General features: G+C 44.7%; 1 long non-coding RNA gene across 2 annotated transcripts in view; it reads left to right on the top strand.

Annotated features, from left to right (window-relative positions):
• The window catches only part of LOC134910699 (uncharacterized), a 28701-nt gene extending 16019 nt beyond the window's left edge, over positions 1 to 12682 (top strand). For both annotated transcript variants that reach the window (XR_010176261.1, XR_010176262.1), the window contains exon 5: positions 283 to 12682. This is a non-coding gene — a long non-coding RNA (uncharacterized LOC134910699). The remainder of the gene's footprint in view (positions 1 to 282) is intronic.
• The last annotated feature ends 321 nt before the right edge of the window (positions 12683 to 13003 follow it).

The raw sequence follows: 13003 nt of genomic DNA, 5'->3' as shown, positions 1-13003 counted from the left end.
CCACGACTCCCCCACCTTGACCCGCCTGCACTTGTGGAGCCACACAGTCCAGCTATGGGTTTTGGCTGGGCTGTGTGGTTTCACAAGTGCAGGCGGGTCAAAGTACAGACCACTGACACCTCGACTCCTCCACCTTGACCCGCCTGCACTTGTGGAGCCACACAGTCCAGCCATGGGTTTTGGCTGCGCTGTGTGGTTCCACAAATGTTCTTGGGAAAGGAATGTGAACGTGACATCATTACAGTGCCCTTCACTTAAGTCTGATTCTCTATTTTTTTTCAGATATCTACACAAGAACAAGGAATGTATGAATATCACTTTTTTTTTTTTTACAAAAATTTATTTTTTATGAACAAAAAAAAATCCGACTTTGATTTTCTTCAAAAACATTTTAAATTGAGATTTTTGTGTTTTCTTTAAAATATAGTAAATGTAATTTAGAAGTGGGCATTTAAGGGGCGTGGGGGTATTGAAGGTCTTGAGGTAGGCCGGCATGGTAGCGGGAGTGAGGGTCTTAGCTCCACTGTCCACTTTGGTGATCAAGGTTATGGAGGTAAATTCCAGGGAAAACCTATGGAAGAGAAAAATAGTATTATTTACAAGGTACTTCAAAGCATGACATCCCTCCTGAAAAAGAAGAAGAGCAGGTGCAGGCAACAACACACAGGTAACACTGACATCAGGGAGGTTGGGGTCCAGCATCTCACCTGGATGGTATCTTTGGTAACAACGCAGTGGCGGAAAGATCCACATCACAAGTAGGCTGTCATGGTAGAAGGCCACTTTACACAGAACAGGATTTAAAAAAAAAACGGGTAAACACACCCAACTGGTAACTGGCAAACACTCTTCAATGGGACGCCTTCAACTTGACGTAACTTTGGGAAAAACAGGATGCTGGCTGTCAACAGGACAGAACTCTGTAATTTAAAAAAATATTTTTTGAATAAAAATATAAATTAACACTAATTTACAAAAAAAAAAAGAAAAGGATTTTAATTACCTACTGGTAAATCCTTTTCTCGTAGTCCGTAGAGGATGCTGGGCGCCCGCCCAACGCTTTGTCTTTTCAGAGAAACTCAGGAGAGCTCCTCAGTGTGTGTCCAGTCTCTCTGGGCACAGAATCTAACTGGAGTCTGGAGGAGGGGCATAGAGGGAGGAGCCAGTTCACACCCATTCAAAGTCTTATAGTGTGCCCATGTCTCCTGCGGATCCCGTCTTTACCCCATGGTCCTTACGGAGTCCCCAGCATCCTCTAGGACGTATGAGAAAATTCAAGTATTAAAAATTTCTTGTCAGCTCACGACAGAAAAACTTGTCTGAGTGAAATTGTCGACACTCAAATGCCGAAAAGTCAAATGTCGGAACGGATCCGACAATAATTTTGTCGAAAAGTGACTTATTGAATTGTTGAAAGCGATTCGACAGTGTTTTTTTGACGGAAATGGGCCGTTTTCTGACAAAATAAGGGATTTGACACCAATTGAATATACCCCTTTATTGGAAAACACTTCATCAAACTTGGAATTTCCATTTCCACCATTGCGGCTATATGTTTTCACAAATCTGGTTGTGATGTTGAAGATTGTATCATATTCTGCTCTAGGCTTTAGTTTAAACCTAGGATCAAGTACAGCAGCACCCCTGGAATTACACGGCAGTGCCTCTGGACTTATACAGCAGATAGGCAGCACCTCCGGACTTATACAGCATAGGCAGCACCCCCGGAGAATTACACAGCACAGCAGACAGGCAACAGCACCCCTGGACTTAAACGGCAGTGGGGCAGCACCCCTGGACTGATAGGGCAGAGGGGCAGCACCCCATATAGGGCAGCACCCCTGGAATGATGTGGCAGACAAAGAAAAGATGTGCTAGATGGAATTGTCATTGGCCATCCCACCCACCCTTATGTTGTATAAACAGGACATGTACACTTTAACAAACCAATCATTTCAGCGACAGGGTCTGCCACACGACTGTGACTGAAATGATTGGTTTGTTTGGGACCCCACAAAAAAACAAGCAATTAATCTCTCCTTGCACAAACTGCCTCTACAGAGGCAAGATGTTTTCCTCATCCTCATCCTCCAATTCCTCACCCCTTTCAGTGTTTACATCCTCATCCTTACAGAGAAATAATTCCACACCGAAGAGGTGGATTTTTCGGTATTTTGCCCAGGCATGACAATGGTCTTTTTCATCCCATGGCCAACAACTGTCTCCACTGGTGCCTTATTCAAACAAACCACATCACCATCAGAATCCTCAACTTCCTGCTCAGCGCCAGATCCACCAATATCCTCCTCTTCCTGGTGTACTTCTACAGTGACATCCTCAATCTCAATATCAGCAACTGGACTGGCGGTGCTCCTCCCAGCACTTGCAGAGGGCATGCAAATGGCGGTAGGAGCCTCCTTTCCCATACAGTGTTGTGAAGGTCAGGCCTAGACATCGCAATAGAGGACACACTTGGACTCTCTTTGGGGATTTGTGATATCTCTGAACGCACAGTTGTTTCCTGTGCTTTAACAAGCTTCTTTTTTTTTTTTTTTTTGAGAGGGAGGAGGGCTTTCATCTTCACGAGAAGCTGAACCACCAGTCATGAACATAGGCCAAGGCCTTAGGTTTTCCTTGCCACTTCGTGTCGTGAATGGCATATTGCCAATTTTACATTTCTCATCAGATAATTTTTTTTTTTTTGTTATTAATTTTTGCTCCTTGGATTTTACATGCTGTCTATGACATTGGGCATCGGCCTTAGCAGACAACGTTGATGGAATTGCATTGTCAATGTCATGACTGGTGGCAGCAGCTTCAGCACTAGTGCTAGAAAGTGATTCCTGATCTTTCACTATTTTTTCTCTAAATTTTTGTTCTTCATTTCACTGAACAGTGCCCCTTTATTATTACAGCACACAGAACAGAGCCCCTTTATTTTTCCAGCAAATAGAACAGCTCCCCTTTATTTTTACAGCACCCCTGTATTTTATAGCATACAGGACAGGGTCACAGCGTTCCTTTTTTTTTATACAGCACCAGACAGGGCCACAGCGCTCCTTTATTTTTACAGCACCCCTGTATTTTTACAGCATACAGGACAGGGCCATGATGTTCCTTTATTTTTACAGCACCCCTGTATTTTTACAGCATACCTGTATTTTTACAGCACACAGAACAGTGCCCCTTTATTTTTACAGCACACAGGACAGTGCCCCTTTATTTTTACAGCACACAGAACAGTGCCCCTGTAACGCATAGGACTGCAGCACCCCTGTACAGAACCCCAAACAGCACAGGACACAACAGAACAGCACAGGTCAGCACACCCCTGTACAGGAAAGCAGCACCCCTAACAACACAGGACAGCACGACAAAACAGCACAGGACAGCAGCACCCCTAACAGCACAGTACACAACCCCAGAACAGCACAGGACACCAACCCAGAGCAGGACAGGACAGCAGCACTCACAGACAGACAGAAGTCCACTCTCCAAATCCGGAGTGAAAATGGCAGCAACACACGGCTCATTATATAGAATCCAAAACCCGTGAGATCCGACAGCAGGATGATGACGTTTTGCCTCGATCTGGGATCCGAGTCTGGTGAGAAGTCCCGAGCCAGACACGGATCCTGAAGTCCGGGGGGTTCGGGTCTCAAAGATCCGAACCTGCTCATCTCTAATAAAGATTTGGTAACTCCTTGTCCACGCCTAGAAACCTTCACATCTAAATAGCTCTCCTCTGTGTCACTGAATGAAAAAGTAAACTAAACAGGAACATTACCACGATTCTGCTGTTCAATCAGCTCTATAAACAACTATTGAGAGCCCTTCCAATATATTAAGAGATCTATAAACCAAGTATAGGGTATTATATGAACGGGTAAAGAGGGATAACTAAAGAATACTACTTCCTCTATATCAAACATGTAAATATCATTATTATCCTTTAATTATATGGCACCACAAGGGAACACAGCGCCCAATTACAGAGTACATAAACAAATAAGCAAAACAAAAAAAAACCCGTGACTTATAGTTCAAGACAATATAGGACAAGTACAGGGTATATAACCATAGCTGCATCAGCAGACAATACGAAAATAAGTATCAGGGTGGCAGAAAACCAAGGGATTTGGTACTGTCAAAGGGAGCATGGAATAGAAGATAGAGAAGGAAAATCACATGAGGGAAGAGGACCCTGCTCGTGAGAGCTTAGATTCTAAACTGGCGGGGCAGGCAGACAGGTGACACAGATGGGGTAGACAGTGAGCATGGGACAGATATATTAGTGTATGCTGGAGCCACAGGGGACCCCATAGCACATCCACTGATTTGGAGATATAAATTACCAGCATAAATAAAGAATGTCTTTATCAAAATCATTAATAATTCCAGTACCAGGTCCGAATTAGGGCCATTATATAAAGGATATGGTGATAGGGAAAGTCTTGCAGCCAATAAACTTTCACTGTGCAGTATAACCGTATATAGGCTGCTGACGTCCTGAGTGCACAGCCACACCTCCCCTTCCAACGGCGGCAAATCTCAAAGTTATTTTTATAATGTTGTTGTATCCAATAAGAAACAAGGATTATTCTGCGCATAAGGCTGAAATAAAGAGTCCAGAAATGTAGATGTAGGTTGGAAAAGGGAATTCCTTGCTGCAATTTTTGGCGGCCCGATGGCCCTATGGATTTTTGGAGCAGTATAATTTAGAGGAGCTACAGGATACTCAGGCAGGAGAACATCACGCAATGTGCTGAAATACAATTATTAGTGACTGCTGTATCCAAAAGAATTTGAAGATCCTTTAAAAACCATTGTAGGGTCACTTGGCCGTCTCCTATATGTCGCCATGTCACTCAGTTTATGCTCAATCTCTCCACAATAATCTTTCAAATCCTCTAGAACTAATGTCCCTCCCTTATCAGCGGGACGGAATATTAACTCTTTGTTATTTAATAACCTCCTCAGGGCAATCCATTCATCATTAGTTAAGTTATTGCATACACCAGGAGTTTGTGGTTGTGTTACTGTGACATCTAGCATACAGGTTTTCATAGTGGCGTTTGATGATGGTGGATCAAACTTAGATTTCAGTTGTAACTTTTGAAATTGTACAGATAATGGGTCTGTTATGAGCCACGGCTGTGGCTCATTTCCATTTTTGCATTTTGGTTATGTATTTTATGTTATACTTCTGTTCATGTTCCCCGTGGGTGTCATGGGGTGCTCGGAGCTCACCCTTAAGGAGGGGATACTGTTATGAACCACAGGTAGTGGTTCATTCCTATTTTATGTTTATAAAGTTGTCTTGCACGCCAGGATTTCCTGTTGCTCTGTTTTAGAATACTCTTGTCTGCTGCCGCTGGTGAGTCTGTGTAATTGCAGCTTGTTCCCATGTGTTCAGCCTCACCTGGCTGCTAATTGCATCTTGTCAGTTTGGAGTCATGCAACAGGGCAGCTGCATGAGATTATTAATTAGGCCTCTCTGTTATATGCTGGCTCAGTGCTATTCACAGACGCTGGTGATATTTCTGGGTATCCAGTTTGCTTGAGTTCTGAGCTTGGTTCCTGCTAGTTCCTGAGCTTCCTGTGTCGATTCCTGTGTCAGTCCCTGTGTCGATTCCTATGTCTGATCCCGTGTCCTGCCGTGAGGCATTCCTGTCCTGAGGTCCAGTGCCTTTGCCTGTGCCTGGTCAAGTTTCTGGCTTCTTGGTGTCCACCGGTCTTTCGTTTGGGATTCTGCCTGTCCTCCAGTTCTTAGAGTCTGTGTCAGCAGCATTGGGAGTTCCTGTCCGTTTGCCAGTATTCGTACCGGTTCCGTGAGTAGCGGCTCTGCCGCGTCCGTCGGCCTAGGCCGCTGTATTCCATTATTATTTCTGTCACTGGTGTTTTGCAGAGGGTTCTGCTTATGCTGTCACCGCCGGTACACAAAAGTATTGTGTGGGCGTGTGGTCAGCATTTCCTTTGTTGTTCTTTTCCTTTGGCGGCAAACCGCACATACATTTAGTTTTAGGCTAGTTAGTAGCCCCTGGCTTTTGGTTGTTTCAGTAAGAGGGCCCCTTGTTATCACCCTGTCTCGGTACACTCTTTGTCTCTCATTAAGACCTGAGGGGGCATCGAAGTTGGGCAGACGTAATCCGCCCTTCAAACGCGGCTGCCATGGGCTCAAGCAACCATAGTCTCGCAAGAGTGTACTGACAGCACGGGCGAGACAACGGAGATAGGGCGCCAGGGGCTATTCCCTTTCCATTCCCCTTTCCCAGCATTACGTTCCAGTGCTCCGGTCCTTGCAATAAGATCTCCTCAGACCAGAGTGCTGGAATCATAACAGGGTCATCTTTATCAGGAGTGATAGGTTGTCTTGTAAATAACTATTTTAATTCAGAATTTACATTGTAAATGATTAATTTCCACTTGTCAGTTCAGATGAATTTGTCGCTACAAATGATAAACCTTTTGAAAGTACCTGTTTGTGCAATTCTGAATATGATGAAAGGCGAGGTATTGGGGGCCTTTTTCCACTTTTTACTGTCTCTTATCCACACATATTACTTGTTTCTACTTAAAATTACAGAACTTTCTTCGGGCTGCACCAACTCTGTGGAATGCCCTCCCATGCACAATAAGACTCACCTCTAATCTCCAAACCTTTAAACGATCCCTGAAAACTCACTTCTTCAGACAAGCCTATCAAATTCCAGACCCATCGGCAAAACCTTCAATGCTTACCTTTCTAATTACTGTATGTACATCCTCTCAGTACAGTACACATAACCTCACATATTTTGTCTTTCTTTACTATCACACCCTCCTGACCCCAGGCCAACATTGCTAGTTGACCATATCATACACCCCATTAAGAACCTTTGCAATCTGGCAGGACCATTACGCAATAGGTAACATCTATCTATGTGTATCAATGCCTATTTCCCTATAGATTGTAAGCTTGCGAGCAGGGCCCTCCTACCTCTATGTCTGTTTTTGCCCAGTTTTGTTCTATTATTGTTTTAATTGTAAAGTGCAACGGGATATGCTGCGCTATATAAGAAACTGATAATAAATAATAAATAGAAGAGTCCATCGCATGATGCATGTTTGGAGTCCTGCATAAAAATGATTGCCGGCCTTCTCTTCCTACTCCTAGCTATTAGTCGAGCGATACACCGTGTGATGCTTATAATCCGCCTCTACCTTCATGAATATTTATCTTGAATTATTCAATTCCCTCTTATACACCTGAATTTGGTAAATAAGTTTTGCAGGGATGTAGTTGAGATCCCGGTTTTTGGGGTCCCGGCAGTCAGAATGCCGATGATGGAATCCTGACAGCTGTAATCCTGAACATAAGTATGCTGGGGAGGTTAGGGTTAGGCTGCGGGGGGCGGGTTCAGAGTTAGGCTGCGGGGAGGGAAGGTTAAAGTTAAGGGTAGGGTTGGGATTAAGGGTACTTACCACCAGTGCCCCTGTCAGGATTCCAAGTAGTCTGGATTCCGTGGTTGGTATTCTTACCGCCAGCAGCCTCACTGCCGGTATCCTGTATCCAACCCGTTTTGTAGACCAGTCGTGTCAGGATTGTTTTCCACATTGGATTTCTGAATAACTTCAAAAGCCAATATGTTCTCTCTGATGGTCGTCAGCTCCTTATATGACTGTGCAGTGTCTTTTGGGCCGGCGCCTAGAGATAACGTCATCTCGAAGCGCCGGAAAACCTGGCAGATCGGGACTCCGGTGCATCACACTGGGGGCAAGCCCAGCAATCTGGAAGCTGCTGTGCTGCACGCAGCCTCCGGCGCTGCCGGGCACAAAACACATGGCTGCTGTCTGCAGTGACAGTGTGTGTTGTGACCCCCCAGCCTCCCGACCACCCACCGGACACTACGGTATGCCATGCTTTAAATGGGTACCGAGTCGAATGATCCGGCTTACCCATTATGCAGCCTCCTACACGGGTCTTACCCCCATCCATCCCTGGTCCATAGAGGGTTGGATACCCAGGAAAATGGACCCGGAGGTTTGGAGAGGGGACTCTTTAACTCTGCCTGCAATTCGGGGGTTTTGCGTGCTCCTGTATAAAAACCCGGGATCTCAGGCAGTGTAAAAGGGGTATTACAGACACAATATGGCATTTATAGTCAATTTCTTTATCTAAAGTCTCAGCAAATATCTGTATACATCATCCAGTACTGCTGATTCAATTTGTTCACAAAGCTGATCCTTATCGAGATTTGTTTCTGCAAAAGTGAGAGCATATCCCACAGGGAACCGTAAACGACAATAGCCGTCAGCTGTGTCTTCAGCAGCTGATACAGACATACAGTCATTTATATATGTATTAAATATAAGCCTCATGTGTTTTTGAGCTGCTGTATTTGCTCTGGTTACACAAATATGTTCCTCGAATGTTACAAGGTAACAGCAGGTAACAGGTAATCGCAGTTAACCTGATTGTCACAGCTCTGGACTTCTTCAGTTATTCGTGTGTTATTATTATTACATTTAATTTATAGGACGCCACAAGTGTTTTGCAGCACCATACATACAGCACACATTAGAACAAAACAATACCGGGTACACAAAACTTAACATTACAGTAACAGAAAAACTAAAACAGAGCACAGGTGACAATTAGCAACACAATGCTCAGTACACACTACAGCCAAGATGTATGGAAGCAAAGAAGTAATCTGCGTACTACCAGGGGTGGGCAGCCATTGGAAAAGATGAACAGTTACGAGCGAGAGAAGATGTGGGTATAGACAGTCACTGAGTAGGAGAGAGCTGTAATTGAAGTGTGAGAGAAGAGAGTTGTGAGAACAGGAGGGCAGAGCGTCCTGCTCCAAGGAGCTTACAATCTAGAGGGGGGGGGGGGGGAGACAGACAGGTGACATGAGTTGCGAGTAAGTGAAAGGCGGTCTGATGGTAGGAAGTAAGTGAGGAATAGATGGCGAAGGCATGAGGTAGTGTGTTGGGAGAGTGGCCTCAAAACTAGGTTATGCTGAAGGATAGGCTTTGATGAACTGGTGGGTTTTCAGTGCTCGTTTGAAGCTTTGCAAGGTCGTGGAGAGTTTAATAGAGCCAGGGAGCTCATTCAAGTGAAGGGGGGCAGCACGGGTATCTTGAATTCGCGCATGGGATGCAGTTACCAGGGTAGAGGCGACGGTCGTTGGCCGACCGGAGTGGGCGGGAGGGAGTATGAAGGGAGAGGAGGTTGGAGATGTAGGGAGCAGTGGAGTTAGAGAGGGCCTTGTACATGAGGGTGAGGAGTTTGAAGAGGATTCTGTAGGGGAATGGGCGCCAGTATAGGTTTTGTTGAAGAGGAGTGGCAGATGTGGAGTGGCGGGACAGAAAGATAAGTTGAGCTGCGGAGTTGAGAACAGATTGGAGTGGAGCGAGATGGGAGCATGGGAGACCAGTGAGGAGAAAGTTGCATTAGTCGAGCCGTGAGATGACCAGTGAGTGGATAAGTTTAGTCGCACTCTGGGAGAGGAACAGCCCGATCCAAGCGTTGTTGCATAGCTGGAACCGACAGGCTTGATCCAGAGACTGAACGTGGGAGGTGAAGGAGAGGGAGGAGTCAAGAGTGACACCCAGGCATCGGAGTTGGAAAACAGGGAGGATGATGGTGTTGTCAACAGTGACAGAGATATTAGGAAGGGTGAAGACCCTGGATGGGGGAAAGATGATGAGTTCGGTTTTGTCCATGTTGAGTTTCAGGGAGCGCTCAGACATCCAGGAGGAGATGGCAGAGAGGCAGCTGGATACTCAGTATATGCTTTATACTAGCCCTCATATTTATTATTTTAGAGCTGTTATGATAGCCACATATAAAATCTCAATTGCCTCAGTTTATTGTATTCTCCGCATGGGCCAATAGTAAACTACTTTATTCCACACCATAACCAGGGCCAGATTAACAATGTGGTAGATGGAGCTGCAGTGCCAGGCCCTCCACTGAAAATAGGCCCACAGGCTCCCCTGCAATGCAGCCAGTGTTGACAGGAAAAAAAAAAAAAACATTTCCCTGTCACCACAAACAGCAATGCTCACTCACCTCCCGGCCACCCAAAATAACATCACATATTTACCCCTGCCGCCAGCCAGCCGCCAGCATACACACCTACATCAGGGCCAGTCCAAAGCCCCGTCCCCAAACTCATCAGAACCCCTGCCTCCAGGACCTTTCGGAAGCTCCCCCCCCCCCCCCCCCCCCCATCCTGTCTGAAATTTATGATTGGTTAAGTAGCTGGATCCACAGTAGGGATTATCGCTGGTGGCCACTGGGGATGCCACTAGAGTAGAAGTAGGGAGAGTGGGGAAGGGGGAAGGGATGACCACCTCCACCACCTGAATTTATCTTTACATCAATATTAACAGGCTGACCGGGACAGCGAGCTATTAGTCGGCTGCTGGGAGATGCTCAATGCCGCATTTTGCATGTTCCCATGAAGGCAGTATGCAGCGACTCCGTTACACCAGGGGTGCAGCTCTTCCTGTGCACATGTTGTGCCCCCTGACCCCACTTCTGCTCCTCTCCTTTGCCTCTGCTGCTCCTCCCCCTCCCCTCTCAAGACCGTATGCATGCCTGAGCCAGCCACCCATGCGGAGAAAATGTAGTGTGGTGAGGCAGTGCAGTGCTGTGTATAGGGATGTATTGTGGGGAGGTAGTGCAGTTACACAGTGTGAGGGAGATAGTGTAGTGATGTAGTGTGGGAAGGTAGTGCTGGGATATAGTGCTGAGATGCAGTGCCGTAAATAGATATTTTGGTTCCCTGTGTGAGAAAGGGAACTGGTGCCCCCTCCCCAATCATATTCAAAAAATGATAGAGTGCCCCAAGTGCATGCTCCAAAAATAAAGGGACATGAGTTCGTGGGGAATGGGCTTAGCCACAGAATAGTACCAATTCACATTACACCACACAGTAGTGTTGTTATTCACATTACACCACACAGTAGTGTTCATTATTCACTTTACACCTCACAGTAGTGTCCGTTATTCACATTACACCACACAGTAGTGTCCAATATTCACATTACACTGCCCAGTAGTGTCCGTTATTCACATTACACTGCACAGCAGTGTCCATTATTCACATAACACCGCACAGTAGTGTCCCCTATTCACATTACACTGCACAATAAAGTCAGTTATTCAAATCACATTGCACAGTAGTGTCCGTTATTCACATTATACTGCACAGTAGTGTCCGTTATTCACATTACACTGCACAGTAGTGTCCCCTATTCACATTATACAGCACAGTAGTGTCCATTATTCACATTACACTGCATAGCAGTGTCCGTTATTCACATTACACCGCACAGTAGTGTCTTGTATTCACATTACACTGCACAATAAAGTCAGTTATTCAAATCACATTGCACAGTAGTGTCCGTTATTCACATTATACTGCACAGTAGTGTCCGTTATTCACATTACACCGCACAGTAGTGTTCGTTATTCACATTATACTGCGCAGTAGTGTCCCCTATTCACATTACACTGCACAGTAGTGTCCGTTATTCACATTACACCGCACAGTAGTGTCCGTTATTCACATTACACCACACAGTAGCATCCATTATTCATATTACAGAGCACAGTAGTGTCCGTTATTCACATTATAATGCACAGTAGTGTCCCCTATTCACATTACACTGCACAGTAAAGTCAGTTATTCAAATTACATTGCACAGTAGTGTCCGTTATTCACATTACACTGCACAGTAGTGTCCGTTATTCACATTACACCACACAGAAGTGTCCATTATTCACATTACACCGCACAGTAGGGTCCGTTACTCATGTTACACAGCACAGTAGTGTCTGTTATTCACATTGCCATGCTCAGGTTCATCCGTTATTCACATCACACCACACAGTAATGTCTGTTATTCATGTTACACCACACAGTAGTGTCGTTACTCACATTACCATATACAGTAGTGTCCGTTATTCACATTACACCACACAGTAGTGTCTGTTATCCACATTACACAGCACAGCAGGGCCCGTTACTCACATTACACTGCACATTAGTGTCTGTTATTCACATTACACAGCACAGTAGTGTCTGTTATCCACATTACACTGCACAGTAGCTTCCATTATTCATGTTACACTGCACAGAAGTGTTCATTATGCACATAACACACCACAGCAGTTTCATTACTCACATTACACAGCACATATGGACCAAGTTGCAAGATTCCAAAAATGGAGAGATTAAATTCCCCCCACCTCTGGAGAGTAACCAGCACCAAGATAAAAGATGGTGGTATACTGACCAAAAAGTTGGGTTACCTTCCTAACTATTAGTAATATATCTGGGTTCTCCACATAGATATGTAATTAAGGTTCATATGGTGCTACCAACTGGTTTAGTTAAGGATATATTGTCAAATCCCCATGGAGGACGACAAGAGAAAGAAACCAGTTATAACTGGGGTGCACACAACCCAACCAATAATAAATATAATACCTTATTACGGATTTATTGAAGCTCCCCCATATTGATATTATCCAATAGAGGCTAAAATGCCCACACACCTCGTAGTATAAATTAAGATTTTTTTTTTGTCCTTTAATGTTTGACAAGCGAAGTATTAAAATCAGAAAAATGTGAAAAAGAATGAGAAAACAAATATTGTGAATAAAGATTAACAACAATTAGCAGATGTGTCCGTTTCTTTGATTATTATTTGTGCTTTTTTGTCCACACATTCATGAACCCTAAACTTGAGGCTGAATGGGGTGCTGTGTCAGGACTGACTCAGTAGATCTCGTTTGTGATCGCCCCGTTGATCAGATAATAGGTGAAATGACAGAGCTAGTCTCACAATGAGAGAATGCTGTGATCCACTATTCAAAATGATGATACACAGTATTTGTAACAAATGTATCTAAATGTTACAATATAAATTCAGTGCCACTGACAGTCTGTCCAGCTGTATTGGAATGCTACAATGTAGATACACTGCCACTATTTAGCAG

The sequence above is a fragment of the Pseudophryne corroboree genome, chromosome 4 (assembly GCF_028390025.1).
Source record: "Pseudophryne corroboree isolate aPseCor3 chromosome 4, aPseCor3.hap2, whole genome shotgun sequence".
NCBI classification, from domain to species: domain Eukaryota; kingdom Metazoa; phylum Chordata; class Amphibia; order Anura; family Myobatrachidae; genus Pseudophryne; species Pseudophryne corroboree.
Note: the sequence above shows the minus strand (reverse complement) of the source record. Positions and strands in the feature narration are given on the sequence as shown.